This window comes from Ambystoma mexicanum, chromosome 5q (genome assembly GCF_040938575.1).
Source record: "Ambystoma mexicanum isolate Mex_15411 chromosome 5q, UKY_AmexF1_1, whole genome shotgun sequence".
Taxonomy (NCBI): Eukaryota; Metazoa; Chordata; class Amphibia; order Caudata; family Ambystomatidae; genus Ambystoma; species Ambystoma mexicanum.
The window spans coordinates 783,130,441-783,150,701 of record NC_090933.1 but is presented as its reverse complement, the minus strand read 5'-3'; positions in this window follow the sequence as shown (position 1 = coordinate 783,150,701).

Genomic DNA, 20,261 nt, shown 5'->3' with positions numbered 1-20,261 from the left:
CCCAGCTAGTTTGCCTCTAATTATGACGTATCTTCCCTCCGGGTCTACATGTATGTCATCGGCTCAAAAGACTAACAACATATGTATTAGCGTGAGTACCCCCCTCCATTGGTATGAGCAAGTCGTATAATGGCTTTTTTGTCCCCATTTGTATGCAAATCCCTCATGTGTGGAGCTCAGTGCATGCGTTTCCTGTAGCACCATAATCTTGGGGGAATGTCGCTCTATGTAGGCTAATATCTTCCTGGCCTTAATAGGGTTGTTAAGGACCCATAAATTCTAGGAGATCAAACCTTTTGGTTCACCCATTTGGTTTTAGTTGCTTTCTTGCTGTCCCATACCTGTGTATTTTCGTAGCCGTGTGTTGGAGATATTTCTCTGTTTGTCCATTTACCTGTCCGCCAACTTTTACATAACATTTCGACCTCCTTTCATTCCAATGGGGCATACTTAACTACTCCTTCGGGGTTACTTCCACCCCCCGCCCCAACACATTCAACATTGTAAACTCCCCCCGCCCTCACCATCTACCACAACTTGATGATTACCCGTTGGGTAACCATGGAACATCTCAGGGGCACATCTCTAGCACTTACTGTCCACAGGCTTTATATAGATTATGTTTGTGCTCATCATTAGTGCTGAACTTGTATTGTTACTTTAAGGATGCAGTACTTTATCAGGTTCAATCGCCAGCAGCCTCGAGTCCATCCTCTGATCTCGGGCCACAGTGCCAGTCCCCTCCAGGGGCGTCCACAGGGAAGTAATGGCCACTTCCACATAGTTCATGGCGTCTGTAGGATTCTCAAAGCAATTTGCTCTCCCACCGTGTTGTATTCGCAGTTTCGCCAGAAGCATTAATGTGTACGGCACATTTCTCACTATCAGTAGCATTTTCACTGGGTCATAGGTTTTCCTTTGGACTTTTATCCTGGCCAAGAAATCTGGGTATATGTGTGTATTGCTTGCCTCGTAGCGAAGGGTCCCCTGTTCTCTTGATAGTTTCAGGATTAGGTTTCTATGTTTGTAATTAAGCAGTTTAGCGATGACTGTGCGTGATAGGGGTAGGGTGCAGTGTGATTGCTCTACAAGGAAGTGGGCAGAGAAGGTGGCTGGTTCGAATAGGGTTTTAAACAGTGTCTCAATAAACAGCTCCATCGGGCACTTGCAAGCCGTCTCTGGATTCCCGACTATGCGTAGGTTGTTTCTTCGTGAACGTGATTCAAGGTCCTTGCACTTTCCCTTCAACTTCTTGAGTTCCATCTTCAAGCTGGCAATGTCCCGATCGTGTTGTCCAACCTTGTCCTCCACTTTGCTGATTCTGGTCTCCACTTCATTTATAATCCTGCTCTACTTCTCCAGCCTGGATTTAAGAGACCCCATGGTTGCAACAATGTCATCTAATTTCACGTTTACCGCCATGAATCCACTCTGCATGGCGGTCAGCAGGTGATCCACACGAGCGTTGCTAGCCATAGTTTCTGAACTGCTGGCCTGGGGTGGGTCAGTCGTCCCTTGGGTGGGGGTCTGTGAGCTGATAAAGGAATACATTGGGCCCTTTTTCTTTCCGGCGCCTTTTGTCATTTTCTGTTGTTGCGTTGGGAAGTCGAGTGCACCCCTGGGCGCTGTCGGCCTGAAATACAGTTGTAGGCCAGTTATACATTTTCTGATGTCAGTTTCTGTGGTCCCCGTCACCGCAGAAATATGTGCTTGGCACTCTAACCACTTCCATCACTGTTGTGTATTAATGATAATCTGATCATGTGGCTCACTGTGTGTGTCAGGCCTGCCATCAGTACGTGGTATGAGAGGCCTCTGGGGTTCGCCTTCAATAGCTTAATGGTATCAGACACTGCCTCTCGTGGCCCCTTTTGGCTTTTGTGGTTTCAGTTGCAAGCGGAGGGGCAGGAGCGCTTGTGTGATCCTCGGATCTGAAGTCGTATGCTTGGAGGTGTAGTTGATTCCTTGTTTATGGGTTATCCAGCTGCCACATCTCGAATTTGGTGGTTGTGAGCTACAGAATAAGCATATTGCAGCACTGCGCCCCTTTACAGTCTTGGTGTCCTTGTTATTAGTTGCAAGTGGTTGCCTTGTTATTAGTTTCCCTGCCGGCGGGATACGGAGTGTGGGGGGTGGGGACAGCACCGGTTCTCAGGGATCACCCTCTGGTTGTATCAAGGTGGACTATCAGTTCAGCAGGGGGGATGAGGGCCATCTATAGGTGCCCGGCTGGCACACGCCCCCGCTGTCCCTCTGAGTGGCCACCAGTCCTCCCAGGCAGTGCACGCTCTGGCCCGATCGCTATGAGGAGCTGTTCTGTCTTCCTCGGGCAGAGCGCCAGTGAGGGAGAGCGCCCCACATTCCAGGGATATTCTAAAGGTGCCCGAAGTTGGGGAGGGCTGGGGTTGAGCAGGGGAAAGGTTGTCTACAGCACCCCCGCCGGTGCTCCGGGTTCTGCGTATTCACAAGGTCCCTGCCACTGGGACCCTCAGGTGGGACAGACTCAGCCCAGGTCAGTGAGGGTACCTTAGGTGCCGGCCCGGCGTGGGCTCGAGGTGTCTCCCCCGTCCATCTGCTCTTGGATGTCGGAGGGAGGCACACCCTTGCTCCTCCCCCTCACAGGCCTCTGCAGTTCGGGCCCCAGATCAGGGCGCACCGTCCCCTGTTGACTGTCATGGGCGGCCTCTGGGCTCCGCACGGACCGTGGGAACTTCAGCCTGCTTTATCTCCAACGTCCCTTCAGCAGGAGTGGCCACATTCCGGCTGTTGGTGCTGTACAGTAGTTTTCATCAGTTGTGAAGCGCTTCATGATATTTAATTCACAGGATATCTATCGCCTGTTGTGGAGCTTCTCGACTAGGCAGCCATTTCTTTCGCTGCTCGACAGTGCCCCCCACTAACCATTTTCTGATCATTTATTTTTTACATATGAGATTGCCTGATTACCATGTGAAGTGTAAAATGATTATGTGATAAGCATTTTTTCTACATATCCCTTTTGGTAATTTCACAAATCATATGATTACCTTTATTCCTTCATTTATAATATTTTTTGCTAATACATGTTTTATCTATACTACTATACTAGTCGTAATCACATATTTTCCTTTACCAAGACTCAATAAAATGTGCAATGGATGGTTTGAATGCATTTATGTTTGAGCCAGAGTATAGTGATGAAGAAATGAAAGCAAGACACATTTGGGCCTCATTACGAGTCCGGCTATAACCGAGGCGGTAAAACCGCCTGGTTACCGCCGGATTCGTATTACCATTCCGCCTCCGTGATTCCCGGAATTACCGGGGCATTACAACCCCGGTTTTCCGGGAATCACGGAGGCGGAATGCTGTTAATCCCCATTCCCATTGAGTCCTATGGGACTCGATGGGAATCGGGATCATGGAAACACCGGCAGCATCTCGTAATGCTGACGGTGTTTCCTCGTCCGCCTGCAGGAGTCGGGATCAGGCGGTCCGGAAACAACGGTGGCGGCGGGTTTACCGCCACCGTTATTTCCAGACCGCCTGATTTGTAATGAGGCCCGATGTGTCCACTTCATGCTAATTCCAGTGGTGTGAAGTGGTGCCCACATTACCAGAAAACTTCTGTTGCCAGGAGGATTCCATTTAAAGGGACTACTGATTCAAATCATACCCCCTTTAACAGTGCATTACTTTGCAGAAGGAATTTCGGGGAACATGTCGTAGCTGTTCCATTTTAGTATGTTGTTTTTATGGATGTATGAACCAGGGGGCACTGTTCTGCTCCGGGTTCCCAATAATGACTGAGTGCAGCATTAGATTGGTAAAAATATTTACTGAACTTTCAACAGTCCGACTTTCTGTATTCTTTTCCATGACATCAGGTTTTATAGTAATAACCCATATCCTCGTGTGTGGCACTTGACATCAATGCATGGTGATGAATCTTTCTGCTGTATTACACTTGTGTTGTTGCCTATTGGAGGGCCATCTATAGGGTGTTTGGAGATAGGTGCGGAGTGGGTAACAAGCCTCACCTTTGTAATGAAGATGGATGTTAGCGCACATTGATTGTTCATTTGGGTTACGTTCAATATGTGACCTTATGCGCTTTGTGTCCATGTGAGGGAGCCTATACATGCACGTATGTGGTGTGTGCTTCTGATGTGTATTTCTGGACTTACCAAGAGGCCACATGTCCCCGTAGTCTTCAACTTCCAACTGCGCACGCAACCTTAAACACCTGAATATGTCGCTGTTGTGGGTAGAATGGAAAGCTGGTATACACATCCGTGAATGCATCACCTGCATTCCATACCATTTGTGCATTCACATAGTGTCGGTGGTGTTGGTTGTGGGAACACATAGGCAACTCACCTCCTTTTGTGGGCTGATGGCATCATGGGTTCTGTCTATGGCACTTATCATCCATGGGAATCTATGCACTGCGTGGAACTTATATGCTATCTTTCTCCATCCCTCCTGCTTTAGTCACATGTGTACATATTGCTGGCTACATGCTGTGATGCATGCCACCGTCTGGTGTTAGATACATGATTGGCTGGGCTTGGATATGCCAGCTGTTTTGCAAGGAGTCCTCTGAAAGGAACCAGTGACAAGGAAATGCTGGGTAGCCAGGAGCGTCAGATGTGCCCTGATTGGATGGGAAAGTGCAGTTGTGGGCTGAAAATGTCCCACTCCTCCAACATGTCCATGATAACATGTGGAAGGAAGCAATATAGTCAGAAAACCCTAGCGTCCAACATGGTGAACCGTGAGACATTGTTGTGCAATACACTCTCCGTCCATGTACGCCTTGGCAAGCAGCATTAGCGCAAACACGCATGGGAACATTTTGTGACATGAATTCTGGGATTGTGCCCTGTCTATCTTTTGAGTGGCCCATGTGCTGCCTGGAAGTGCATGTACGTGTGCTGGATTGTTTCTTGTGATGTGTGCATCCTAGGTTTCCCGTGTACTGTACTCCTGTGGGTGTGGCTTACAGGGGTTTATGGTTTAGTGGAATCTTGCCTGTGTTTGGACGATGTGTGTTTTTCTACTTTCTGTCTTTGTGTGTTATATTACATCTGTTTTCACACAATGGGCCTCATTACGGGTTTCGAGGTAGCCATGCCATTTTTAACGGCATGGCTACCCCCAAACCGGGTACCGGATCCGGGTCCCGAAAATAGGGAATTACCGGGCCATTACGACCCTATAGGGCTCAATGGGAATGGGGAGGATGCTAACAACGGGCCCGTTGTTAGCATCCTGGACTGCTAGCCGGTCCCGCTATGCACGTCTGGTCTGGCCATGCGTCCAGAGCGGGACCCGCTGCAGACCTTGTAATGAGGCGGCCCGGAATGAATGGTGCCGGTCCCTTACTGGCACCGTTCATTCCACGGCCGCCTACGTTGTAATGAGGCCCAATGTGTTTTTGGTGGATTTTGTGCTGTTATTGAGCATGTATGTGAGTTTTTCAAGATCCATTGTCACTTGGGTTGTTCATTGGTGTTTTTGGTGCATGATTCCGTACTTTTTTATTTATTTTCTGATCACTGCTTGTTTTTTTCCTTTTTTGTAAATTTTTCCCATATATTTACAGAAATTCCACCAACCCTTACACTTTCCATTTTCAAAAAAAAGCATTCCATTGTAAAAGGTGCAAGACCTTTTAGTGAATCGGTGTAAGTTATACCTCTGGCTTTTTTTTGTTTAGTCAATCTAGTCCATGTATATTTTCTTTCCTATCATACTAGTACTGTTAGAATACAGTACGTACTCTTCGTACCCAAACTGCAAAGGATGTGATGGTTAATCATATGACTGCAGACTGCAGAGGAAAAACACAACTCACTGAAGGGAATAAAATGTACTTCTATTAACAATTACACATTTATAAGATACTTTTATAATCCAAAACTACTATTGATTGTCATAAAGATCATGTCATAAAATTACAGGCGTATTACATTTAGTGGGTGTCCAGTCAAAGTTTCGAATGCATAGTTTCGAAATACAATACTTTCGAAACAAAAGGATCGAAAAAAATGTTCGAATGCATTTGTTTTTATGTCATTTATTTTTTTGGGGTTCGTATAGTAAAAATAGTGGTTTTTCCCCAAAAAACAGAGGCTTGGGGGGCTCATGCATTCGAAAATATGGCTGCAGACCTTGTAATGAGGCGGCCCGGAATGAATGGTGCCGGGCCCTTACCGGCACCGTTCATTCCACGGCCGCCTACGTTGTAATGAGGCCCAATGTGTTTTTGGTGGATTTTGTGCTGTTATTGAGCATGTATGTGAGTTTTTCAAGATCCATTGTCACTTGGGTTGTTCATTGGTGTTTTTGGTGCATGATTCCGTACTTTTTTTATTTATTTTCTGATCACTGCTTGTTTTTTTCCTTTAATGTAAATTTTTCCCATATATTTACAGAAATTCCACCAACCCTTACACTTTCCATTTTCAAAAAAAAGCATTCCATTGTAAAAGGTGCAAGACCTTTTAGTGAATCGGTGTAAGTTATACCTCTGGCTTTTTTTTGTTTAGTCAATCTAGTCCATGTATATTTTCTTTCCTATCATACTAGTACTGTTAGACTACAGTACGTACTCTTCGTACCCAAACTGCAAAGGATGTGATGGTTAATCATATGACTGCAGACTGCAGAGGAAAAACCCAACTCACTGAAGGGAATAAAATGTACTTCTATTAACAATTACACATTTATAAGATACTTTTATAATCCAAAACTACTATTGATTGTCATAAAGATCATGTCATAAAATTACAGGCGTATTACATTTAGTGGGTGTCCAGTCAAAGTTTCGAATGCATAGTTTCGAAATACAATACTTTCGAAACAAAAGGATCGAAAAAAATGTTCGAATGCATTTGTTTTTATGTCATTTATTTTTTTGGGGTTCGTATAGTAAAAATAGTGGTTTTTCCCCAAAAAACAGAGGCTTGGGGGGCTCATGCATTCGAAAATATATTTTTTCTATGCTTTTGAGTCGAAACTGTTGTATTCTGACACTATGACTGTCGAAACTTTGACTGTAAACCCATTTAGTGTCAAAATAAAACTTATAAGTACTTACAATAGAATACGTTCTTAAGTTGTCTATTATGTCTAACAGTCTTAAATATGGCATTAAATATTAATTTCATTGCAGAAAGTAATAGTACAGTAAAAGAACAGCAATGAACAAATATATTTGCACAATCTATTTACATACATTTCAGAAAAATATTCTGCACAACATACGTTTTCAAATATTAAACTATATACAAATTAAAAAAGTAACTCGCAAACACCATATACTACTTGTAATTTATATAGTCTCAAAGGTTCTGAAAAAAAAGTCTACTTTAAAAATCAGAGTATATGACATGCAGAATGCTTTAAAATACATTGCTAGAGAAACTCAGGCACCAACTCTAAATACGTCAATTCTGTTGCTTAATATTACAAGCCGTTCAAATTGTGTGCTATTATTTCTGGCCTATATCTTTTTAAGCACAATATCACACTGATACATAAAAGTAATTGCATAGTCAGAGCACAAAGGAAACTGTACTCTTTTCACAAACGTATGTCTCAAAACCATGAATCGTGCTGAAGTTCAACATACTAGACAAGGTTCAGCAACAGAGTCAAACTTTACTAGAATGTACTCAAGATTCAAGGATTCTGCCCATTGCTCCATTCACCAAACAAAGTTCCACATTCAAGTTTTTTTTTAACATAACCCAAAAGGTTATAGAAAGTTTCAAAGCAGATTCAAAACCAGTTTTTATCCATATAGATGTTTCCAACTGATTTTACTGTGCATGGGCTTTCTTATTTACTTGTTAGTGTGACCATCTAACACATCAACAGATTTTATTTCTATTATTGTTTCTTTCTCAAAACTCATCATTACAGAATTTAACATGTCACATTAAGCAAATGTTGACATTAAACAAACACAAGGGATGTTTTTCTGTTGTAGCTCTAACATTACTTCAGGACCATTACAGCCTTCATGAAGTAAGTTTGATATGAGTCTACTTATCAGAGCTGTTCATATACCATCATTAAGTACTCCAAAGCAAACACTTTTTAGCATGCCTGCAAGTTCAAGATCTGCAAATTGCGGCATATTGACATTAAGTTTAAATAGTGGATGTAATTCCACAGATTAACTTTACCAACACTGACAATTGTTTTTTTTACTATCTTTGGATCGAAGAATCTGAAAGACAGGTTGCCCTTTTACAGAAGTTAACTGGAGGAGGTCACCAAAGAAGAACCTGTTTTCCTCCCAGCAGTACATCATAATCACCCCTCAGAAAGTCTTGCATTCTCAAGTGAATTAAATCTAGCTTTAAATTACAGACCATAGTAACTTCATGCATAATCAACACTTTCCATTTTATAAGAGCACCGTGAACCCGTAGGCCCGTTAAGTGATGTAGCGCTATATGGGATGGATGAGGATGCAGATTTTACTATTACACCAATAATAAGACCTACTCAGGAAGTTGGCAAAACATAGCTGTTTTATTTGCTATTGTCTAAAACAGGGAGTACAACGGACGTTTGCTCAAATCTCTCTCTCTCTAGAGAGAGTTCTCAAAGCATTTCATAAAAAATGACATTTATACAGTTAAAATTCATCATACGTAATGTCATACTACTTGGCAAAATAAGAAAACCTACTTGAAGTTGTGATAGGCTTAAGGGGAACATCTAGATATACTTTCTATGGGAGATAGGGTTGTGATTGGGTCTCTAAGGTCAGATGGACAGCTATGCCCACCCCTAGTGCAAGTCATCTTCAGCGTCATAAAATATATTACGTTTCATTGGCTTTCAAACTATAGGGCTCTTTGCTATGTGGCCCTCTATAATTGGTTGGCATACTTGTACCCTTCTGGAATATTCCGCTTGCTAGCAGCACGCAAGCTGGTAACCCAGGTGCCTGCGGATTGGACTTGACCATGCCTCCCCACCCAATTAGCCCATCATCCATCATCTCTCCTGCTGTCTGCCATTCAAATTGTCTTGGAACTCGGCCTTGCAAATTATCACTGTGCCTGAGAATAGAAGGAAGTGCGATCATGCTCTTATCTTCAAGTCTCGGTGTAGCTTGCCCAAAATCTATTTTCATCTAGACCATGTGACAGGAGACCATGTTTGAGCTCTTTAGTTTGTATTTAACAGTATTAAATGAATAAAACCTGCCATTTCTAGTGGTTTTCCATTACACCTCAACAGGAGCTCGCCTCCCTTCTCACGTTCATTGTATCTTCTCAATAGACAACCTTTCTCAAATCTACCCTCATCGTCGGCTGTTTAGTTCTACTGCGCCACACTTTCAGCTCTTCTGTTCATGGGTTCCTAGTTTGCTAAAACACAATGTGGAACATCCAGATTCTATACATATATATATATATATATATATATATATATATATATATATATATATATATATATATATATATATATATAATGGCAGCACGGCCTGCAGTCTATTAACTATGTATAGTCAGCCTTCAGGATTACTTAGTCTACTTGCGTTTAAGCATCTGTACAATTGTAAAACAGTTTGCATTTTCTTCAGTGCACTCCACACGTGCAATCTTCATTCTGTACATGAAATGTTGCTCAATTCTTCACTTCGTCATCAGATTCTATAAGGTCTACATACTCTCTTCATTGGCATCTCTTCTGGGTGCGTCATTTCTGCTTCATGTGACGTCACCAGTCTTCTCTTTCATTCATCTTCACACTTCTTCTGGAAACTCCTTCAAAAGACTGCCTTTTCTCTGCGGGTACATTATATAGGGCTTTCTAAATGGATACCTTGTTTCGAGGATTCTTTGCAGTAAAGGAACCATTATTGGCATTGTAGATGACGCAATTTCCTGCTTCCAACATAATGGAAGAATGGGGGCGGGACTTCCAGTAGAGGCACTTGGCTCCTCCTCTACAACATCCTAGTTCTTGTGCTGACTCTGATGAATGTTTTCTAAATTCAAGTTTATTTTTGTGCTCCACTGGTAGCATCAACAATCATTTTACAATGAGTGACAACTCTTGTGTTCAATACTGCCAAACCTGTGTGAGCAGTCACAACACAAGATACAGTGCAGTCAGTCTTTTGCTAGATAATGGATCTCAAAGCTGGAATGAGAAAGGTTTTTCCTGTTGCAACCTGTCCACTAAAATACAACAACAAAGGATGACTTTACACTCAAGGGCACTGATTATTATCATGTAGTGGACCATGCATTAAGCAATCTTTTATTTTGTCATATATTTCAGATTTCACATTAATGTATCAACATCAATATATACACCCTTTGCTTGCCTCATTACATGTTTCAACTTCCTCCATGGCAAGTTCAGCAACAGTTTGAACAACAGGATCACCAAAATCCTTTTGACTACCTTCTGGATACTTCTGACTCCCTTCAGGTGTATCCTATGCTGCCACCAGTTCTTTTTGATGAATTTCTTCATCTAATATCTCTATGTATTGATCACGTTTTGATAATTTGATATTACCTCTCCATTCCTGACAAGCTTCTTCAAAGGCTTTACACCAAGGAAAGAAGAACAACAAAAGGCAAAATTAAAACTGTTATTTTTTCTCAACAGTTTGGCATGACAGTTTCATATGGTTGATGAGACTTGGCTCGTCATGTCTCACCAGGCAAACAGGACTGCCACATGTTTTGAAACATTCTCTTTTTATGTCATCTTCTACATTACGGCATGTATAATGCTGTGGTACTTCATACAAGTAAAGATTCTCCAAATCTGAAGACCTATTTGGACAATAAGTATCAATTGGATTTGTTATGAGAATATCTATACTACCAGGTGCTCTTTCAGCTAATTCGAAAATATCTGTAATTGGCTTTAGCATTTGTTTCCCACTAATGGCAGGAGCAAGACTTAGCCAAATGATGGTGAGGCTTCGTCCATACATACGTGAGCTAATATGTTTGTCTGAGACTTTGTCTGAACCACACTCTCTATGTGGGAGCATTTCAATGCCAAAGCCTAATAGTTTGTGATTTAGAGTTGTTTCTGTGAACAACTCAGCCCATACCTTCTCTGCATTACTGTTGTGTTTTCAGATACATACTGGACATCAGTATTGGCATTTCAAACCTAAGCAATGACAGGATTATAATCATTTATGAACTGAGGCTGCTAACCTCCTTTTAGGTGATATGTATGTGTGCATGATTTGGTAGTAACATGGTGATGGACAGATGACAAAACACAGTCTGCCTGAACAACTGCACATATACTGAACATATGGGCTTTCTTTGGAAATCCAAAACTGCACTTTGTGTAATATTTTCCGTTACTTTTGGATTTATGTTGGTAACATTTGCCATACTTATGTATCTGGAATATTGGGGTGTAATCTAACACGGGCATGTTTATGCAGATTAAGCTATTGGCTTGCCCGTGTTAGATAACACCTTCACAAGGTGGGTATGTGGATGCGCTTAGAAAATACAGTTTTGCTAAACAGGGTCCCTAAGCATATATTGAAACATAGGATTATGCAGTGCTTTTCTTAAATTCAGGAGCATGAGATGATGTACAAACATCAAGTTAGATTATTTCTCCGGCTCTCTCCAATTGAGGGGGATGCCAGGCATCTGTCAATAGTTATGGACACACACCACAGGTTTCTTCTTTCTAGGGCCAGGCTTAATGGATTACCGCTAAGGGCTGTCCAGTTAGAGTCAAAACTTAATATCCCGAGACTCCTCCTTACGCCTATGGTGGGAAAGAGAGATACTAGTCCATTTTGTCATATTTTGTCCACTTTATGGTGACATTAGGAAAAATGTATTCCAGGGACAGATACTTTGCAGGTAAACCCTAACGAAAGTTATAGCAATCCAATGACGTATCTACTTCCATGCCACCCACCATGATGAGAAAATGCGATGTTGACAGTTTAACTGGTAATCCCTGAGAGGAACTGAATCGTTTACAAATTGCAAACAACTTTTTGATGGTATGAATGCGCTGCAGCTTGAAGCACCTGGGACAAAGGACACTGTGCTTGGGAGCATCATACTTACAGGAGAGCGGAATGATTGAAGAGTTCAGAAATAATGTGGAACAAATAAACTAAAGGAGTGCACGCTAAACTGGGAAATCGGCAAAGACTACAAATTGTCTACTTCCTTTAGACACAGGACAAGTTGGCCCAGAAACACTTAATAACAGGATAATTGGTCCATTAAGACCTCTGTAATACAGGATGTAATAAATAGCAATAAAATTAAATGTGTGCACGGTCAATGTACGGGCACCTTAAATTATGAGTTGCAAAGTATACACGCCAGATTTGGAATCCCACCAATAATTTGGACATGAATGCGAGCACACTTAAAAAGTGTGTCAAATAAAATAACAACAACGTGGCCCAGGAACGCCAGGTAAGGAACATTTTGTTTTTGTTTGAAATAAGCCTTAAAAATGTATTGCAGGTGGGATTAACCCAGGATTTTTGGCCTCTCAAAGACTAAAGAACAGAAGATCTAAGCGACCACGGATAGAACAAATAATGGCAAGAGTATTTGCTGTAACTAATATCAACGAATCTATTAACTGGGGTTAAGGCTGGCATTCAGATTAAGAATAACCTACAACATGAATTAAGTTGATTTTCAAAATAATGAAGTTGGATAGGAAACAGTGTATGAGTGGTTACCAGCCAAGTCGAAGATTGGGAATTGCTCAATCTAATCATCTTTTTAACAAAGGTGAACTATATTTAAGAGGAGTCTTAATGATGTAGTAAGTTTATTTACGAAAATGAACAAGTCACACACTATAGAGTGCAATGTTTTGTGTTTTCTGATTTCGATGTTTCTTAATGCTTAATGTTTTTTCACTTAGGTTTTTTTTTTTCTTCTCTTTTTTCTTCTTGTGACCTTTTTTTATCTTAACCCAAACCGTCCTCCCCTTCACCACTCCCTTTTTGCTGTGGCATTGATGTGCTTATCAACGATTAATTAGATTTTATTGTGTTAATGCTGAACAGTATTGCATGATATTGTAACACCTATTGCCCTGATTTGAAGAAGCACAGATCGTGCCGAAACACGTGTCTCATAAAGAGCCCTCCTACGGGAGTTTAAAAATACAAATCAATAAAACCAGATAAGGCCATCTACATTTTTGTGCCACGTTTATCGTGTGAAAGCCCTTTCTCTGTCAAGACTACAACTGAGTTGGGGAATAGATTCTCCATTTATGATATGATATGATATTTTATTTGTATCGCGCTTGTACACAACTGTTTTTGCCTTCACGCGTACGTGACACGACAAACCACATATTTCAAATGAGGGCGCAAGGCACCTTTAGTTGGTAATTGTGAACCCCACCTAAACAAATACATCTTTTCGTTTAAACTCATTGTTTATTAATTTTTATAAAAAGCACTCACAACAGATAAAGATGTAAATCAAACATAGGTACATAATGACAAGAAGAAAAAAACGCAATTTAGATATAACTACCAACCGACAGAGTGAATCGTCCGGGGAATGTATTCGACTCCATGCATTGCGCCAGCTATAGTTAATCAGCAAAAACATCATAAAATCCCCCTCACATCTTAATACCCCTCGCCGCAAAAGCATAACACCTCTTTCACCACCTGTTTTCCCGAAACATTCAACAAGGCATTGACAAGACAAGACACAATAGGGATAATACCCAGAGAAATAAGACAGGCTAAATAGGTTCCTTCTACCTCTGTTGGGCTTTGTCAGAACTGGCCGGAAAGACCTTGGGGACATCTAAGCAGCAAGGGAGTTCCTTCAATAACACATGTGGCTAGCCTAGACCTTCAATTAACACCTACCCTTCCTAAGTGCGCCAGTCCACACTTCCTTCTGTCCTTCAGACGCTTGACCCCCTACCTCTCCCATTCCATACCTTGATATGAATATCCCCCAATCCTTCATATAGGTAGACATGTCATCATTCGCCATGTATGTCAATTTCTCAATGAGATAAACTTCCCATACCTCTTGCAACTAGTCACTTTTATCGTGTACCATAGGCTCTCTCCATTTTTGAGCCTCTGCTATCCTCCCCAGCCGCAAAAGGGCATCCAACATCCTCAGAAACCCATAAGTATCATGCCCTTTAGGGGGGATACTGAGGAGTACCGTAAGGGGCTCCAACTGCAATGGGCAGCCCGTGATGTCTTTCATCCAACTTAAAAGCTCTGCTCAGAAAATGCAGATACATGGGCTGTCATACCACATGTGTACTAAGGTCCCCTGTTCCCCACATCCCCTTGTACCCAACAGTGACACTCCTGCCAATATCTTTAAAATTCTCACCGGGTCCATGTGCCATCCATGGAGTACCTTAAAATTATGTTTGATGGCATGGGTGGAGAGATTACCATGGAATGTAACCTGCGATATTTTCCCCCAAAGATCATTTGGTACTGTATCCCCCATCACTGGGTCCAAGCACAATTTGAATCTCTTTGTCCCTTCAACTTTGGAGGATAACAAGGCTCTGTAAAGCCCCTTTCTTGATAGCGCCGTCGCCAAGACTTTCTCGAGGGGGGTTGGTCTCTCATTAGGTTATCCTTCCACTAAGTGTCCAAAAGCATTCCCTTTAGCCTTTGATACTCAAAGATACCGATATCCCCCCAACATTGCACACACTTCCTAAAACTCTTTAATCTTACCACTCAGGAGGAGGTGCGATACCTTTTCCAGAGCCATGTCTGACTATGCATGTGCCCTCTGAACCCTTGATTGCCCATTTTAAGGGAGGGACCCATTAATGAACTTAGGGTTGAGGGTCAGGAGGACAGACCTCTGCTCACCTTGTTTTTCCTCCACAACGACCACACAATTCCCAGCAGTGGGTGACCAAAGATAGTCCCTAACCTTTTCCGGGTAGGTAATGCCATCCTCCATATACGTCCAGTAGGTTCTTAGATCCTCTGACATATGCTCAAGCATGAATATAAGTTGGACAGCCTTGTAATAAAGTGCAAAGTTCGGAAACAAAACCCTCCCTCTTCTTTCAGTACTGTCAGAGTCTCACGTGCAATACACAACCTCTTTTTCTGCCAAATAAAACTAAGACATACATAGTCAATCTCCTTAAAAAGTTGTTGGGAAGCACTGTGGGGAGTGTCTGAAACGGAAATGCCTTCATCACCCCCATCAACTCTCAAGAGAAAGCCCTGGCTCCGTAATATAGCACAATATGTCATATGCGAATAGAGAGACTTTTAATTCAAACCCATCACAGTCTATATCACAAATCCCCAAATTTGCTGTAATCACCACTGTCAAGGGTTCTATCACAAGAGCGAACAGTAGTGGAGAAAGGTGAAACCCTTGTCTTTCAGACAAAAAACCTAAAAAAAATAAATGAAAGAATGCAGAACAGAACGGCATGAAAAGGCACTGTCAAAGAAAAGCCCCTAAATCAAAAGCTTTTATAGTCATCTAAACTAATTAATATCAAAACATATTGACACATTTGACCCAACCTTTCAATAAAAATCATTGGAGCAAAAACACCTTTCATTCACCCTTATCGGGATTTACATTAGCCTGCAGTGATTGGGTCCCGAAAATCTTACCACAACACCCTAGACCCCGACGTGACGTCACAGTCCAACCCACAATTCCTACATCACGAAGCCAAAGCATTGAAACATTTGGGATGATCAGCGGATCTTTATTCACCTGCCGCTGATCATCCTCATGCGAACACTGCCGATCATAACACTAACAGAGCCTTGAACCAAAGACATCTTGCTACTTTAATGCTTCAACTTAAGAACACTCCAGACTGTTTCCAGGCAGAGTTGTGCTAAGTGGAAATTTTAAACCGCCATGGGTACTTTGAAACAACCAGCAGACCAGTTTCATAACTAATATGCCAAATTATGAAATGCTGTTATATTCACTGCCTTTTCACTGGCACCCATGAGCTTGGCTCTGTGACCTCAAACATATCATACGTTGCTTATTCATGCCTTCTCATAAGGACCTGGGAACGTGTACTTTTGAAATGTCCTCCTAGCCCCTGTGGCTGCAAAGCAAATAAAATTGTGTGAGTTCATTTTTACTAAAGTGACATGCCCTGCTGCCTTTTCCTGCAACAACCTGGTTTATTGACAAATCCCACATACTTACCTATAACCACCTATGTCGTTTATATATTATCTACTTTTAATTCAACTGTTTAGGGCATTCTCATGTTTAGCATGCAAAACCTAATGACTGTCAAGAAATCCCCCTCCCCTTTTAATGGGCTACTCACACAGCTGGAATGCCTTCCACCTTGCTGGACAGTTCTGCCACTTTGACAACCAGATAGGTCCTCATTCCCCTGATTTCCTCTGGGATCACTTGTATATCACTCTTTATAGCACCAATCTTGATATTAGGGGCCTCTGCCCCAAACCTCCCTTTGGCTTCTACATCTCTGTCTTCTCCAGGTATTTGTAGCCGCTGAATGTCACCTTCCAGTTCATACAGCTCCTTAAATGTATTTACTTATTCATTTTTAATTTGAGTAAAGCGCCACATGCCTTAGGCCTCAGAGCGCACATAGAGCCACAGAGACAAACAAACTGACAAGACAATTCACAAAAAGAACAGGCATCAATTACATAAAATGGAGATAATCTAATCAGGCATGTTGAAAAAGAGGGTCTTAATAGATTTCTTCAATATAGAGAATGACATAGAAGTTTTGAAAAAGAGGGGCAGGGAATTCCACTCCTGGGCTGCCCAGACTTCAAAACCTTTGCCCCCGGACCTCTCTAAAGGAAAGTGAGCTTGGTTCAATGAGTTGGAGATGTTAGAGTGCAAGGTTCTTGTAGGCAGTGACTGGGGCATTCTTCATTTCAGGTATTGAGGTGATGCAGAATGTTGACATTTGTAAGTCAAAGATAAGATCGTATGTCTGACTCTCTCCCTAACGGGCAACCAATGGAGTTATTTCCTAAAGTCTGATACACGGTCACCCTTTGATAGTCCAAAAATCCCCCTAATGGTGCCATTCTGTGTGGTCTGTAGGCATTTGAAAGTAGTTTTGGCAGTGCCTATAAGAAGGATGTTGCAGTAGTCTAGGCACAAGTTGATTAACGCAGTAGCCAGAAGAGATTGATGTTTGATGGTAAGATAGGGTCTGATTTGATGAAGACATTTGGTAACGTCTCCACAAGATGAACGGACATTCGCCACATGTTTTTCATGGATACCTCAGAATCCAGTGTAACACCTAACATTTTTACTGATGTGGTAAATGGGATTTGATTACCCATTATAGAAAAATTGGATGTTTAGCATCAATTTTCTTATGGCGAGAGCCTGAGTCAAAAATGATGAGTTCAGCCTTACTATTATTCAGGGCAAGCGAATTATAGGCCATCCAATTCTGAATTTCTTTATAGACGTTATTCACGATTTTAGAATCAATGGCATGAGTGCAGGACAGTTCGAAAAGGACCCGGGTGTCGTCAGTGTAATTGGCATAATGGACACCCAGTCCATGAAGAATATTGAGAAGTATTCTAATATACATATTAATTAGGGTGGGGAAGAAACAGGAGCCCTGTGGCACACCACATGAAGATAGAAAAGGGGGAGCTTCAACTTTCTTAGCCGCCACCCTGGATGTTCTAGGGCCTATAAAAGAGGTGTGCCAATTGCCTGCCTTTTCTGAGATGATGTTCAGTGATCTTTCTCGTAACAGATCATGTTCAATAAGATCTAATGGTGAAGAGTGGTGCAACAACATAACTAGAGCAGGGTGTCCTTTTCCCACAATACCTGAGATATTAGACCTGAGATTAAGTAGAGCAGTTTCTGTCCCATGTTCTGCCCTGAAACCTGACTGATTGATGAACAAAACTGTATTCTCCTCTACAAATTTCTGTAATTGCTGGTATGCTACCTTATCAATAATCTTCATTAGATAAGGTACATTAGTGATGGGGCAGTAGTTTTTGGCTATGGCAGGATCCAGTGTGTTCTTTTTCAATAAGGGTGTAATCCAAGCATTCTTTAAAGAAGCTGGTACCATACCTTCTAAATAAGGGCATATTTTTCATCCTAGTGATCCATGCGATGAGTGAATCCACAGACTATTTCAAGATGTTCGTGGGACAGGAGTCTCCTGCACAGGTAGTGGACTTAAGACCCCTGATAATGTCATGAACCTCCGTTTCAGTGCAACATTGAAATTCGAATATAGGCATAAGTGGCCCGTCAAGATCTTTAGTACCAGTGTTGAGTGAAGATGTTTTTTCACAGGTAGCTAGATGAAGGTGCTGATTGGCAATATTGAGTTGATGACTAAAGGTTTTTGCCAGAGGAAGGAATGAGTGGGCAAAACTGTTTTTCTTTACTTTGGTGTAAATTACAAACATTTTAAAATAAGGTTATTTGGTCCTGTTGCCAGATACCTCCCCGTTTGCGAGGGGTGGTAAGAACTAATGATATACAAGTGACTGGATCGGTTTGGAAAAAACTATCATCTGTACTGTCACCCAACCTTCTAAACCAAATGAACCAGGCACTTTACAACAGTCCAAATCTGCCCCTTTACTGCAACTATGGGCCTGGTTACCGAAGGCTTTGACACTCAACACGAACAAATAGCAATCCGTTAAACTCCCCGAAGCTCCACTTTCCATCAGATACATCGCGGAGAAGGAAGAGCTATCCTTGGGGTCATGGAACACTCGCAGATTTTTACATCTGACAAAGAAAGGTGATCTAAATCTGGGAGACTTTGACATAGTTTGCCTACAAGAGTCTTGGATGACAGCTCGCCCACTCATGGATGGATACTCAATAGCCTGTGTCACAGCAATCAAAGGATTTTTTGGCCGACCATCATCAGGTCTTATAACTGCAATGATAAGTATGAACACCATACAAGAAATGACAGAGAAGTATGTAATCTGAAATGTATGTGAGATATACTGCAACAGACAGACCACCTTGAAGAATGGAACAATGTTTCCTTAAATGTTTAGAATTATCTGCAGCATCTGGTAACCGTATGATCTTTTTCTAAAAAGTATATATTTAAATGTCTTTATTTCATTCATCAACATGTCAAACTAATTAGCAGCAAGATGTATGTCCATTGATAATTGCTGAAGGGGTCAATGATGATAAATCTGTATCATCTATATTGTATAAGACACCAGTAGTGAATGAGCAATGATCTATTTATAAATACCAACCCTAATATGCACTACTGTTACTATTTAAGAGTACAAGTACATTGCCGACTTTCAGAATGACTCCAAAATGGCCGCTGGCACGTGACGACGTCATCACGCCGATGAGTCATTACGTTACGTGCCACCGCCATGTTGTATGCATGAAAGCATTCAGGGCAACCAGCAACGCGTGTTCGCGCGAGCGAGGTGCGCTGCTGCTACAAGACTCCGTAAGAACAGGTAAGACTCCCCAATCAGGGAGGTGAATCTCTACAGTGGGATACATCATTGGAATAAGCATTAGAATTCTACAAAATTGTACACTTTTTATTACTTAGATCACTCGTCAATAATGGCGTTCTTCTATGCATGGGCAGCAACTTTATATTTATTGACCGTAGCAGCATCAAGATTGTTCTGCCATTCACTTTCCAGAGCCCTTTTTATTTTTCTGGCTTGGATGATATTATCGGTTAACCAGGATTTCTTTATGGTCTCTGTTTTTTTCACTGTCTTAATTTTTTCAGGAGCCAGAGTTTTAATAGAGACCTTAATGGCTCTGGAAAAATGATCTGCCAGATCAGTGGTGTTATCAAAGAAAGATCTGGCATTTCCTTCAATTGACAGAGTGCAGAAAAATCAGAGGGTACTATGTTTTTAAGATCCAGAAATGTTATGTTAGTGCTAGGATTACTGTCCAATCTAAGAGAAGTGTTAGGTGGTATAAACTCAAGATTAATTAAAAAATGATCAGGCTAAGGGCAAGGTTGAGAGTGGATGTTGGTGTTACATAGATTTTGAGTCAGGATCCAATCAAGGGTCCGACCACCGTAGTGGGTAGGAGTTTTAACCAGCTGAGAAAAGCCAAGGACTTCCATTCCCGACAGTAGGGATACAGCATTAATGTCAGTAGGGTAATTGGCCAATAGATTAAAATCACCAAGTAAAATAACTAGAGTATTAGGTTTTGTAATGCGGTTCACCAGGGCAAGCAATTTTTCCTCAAAAAGAGGCA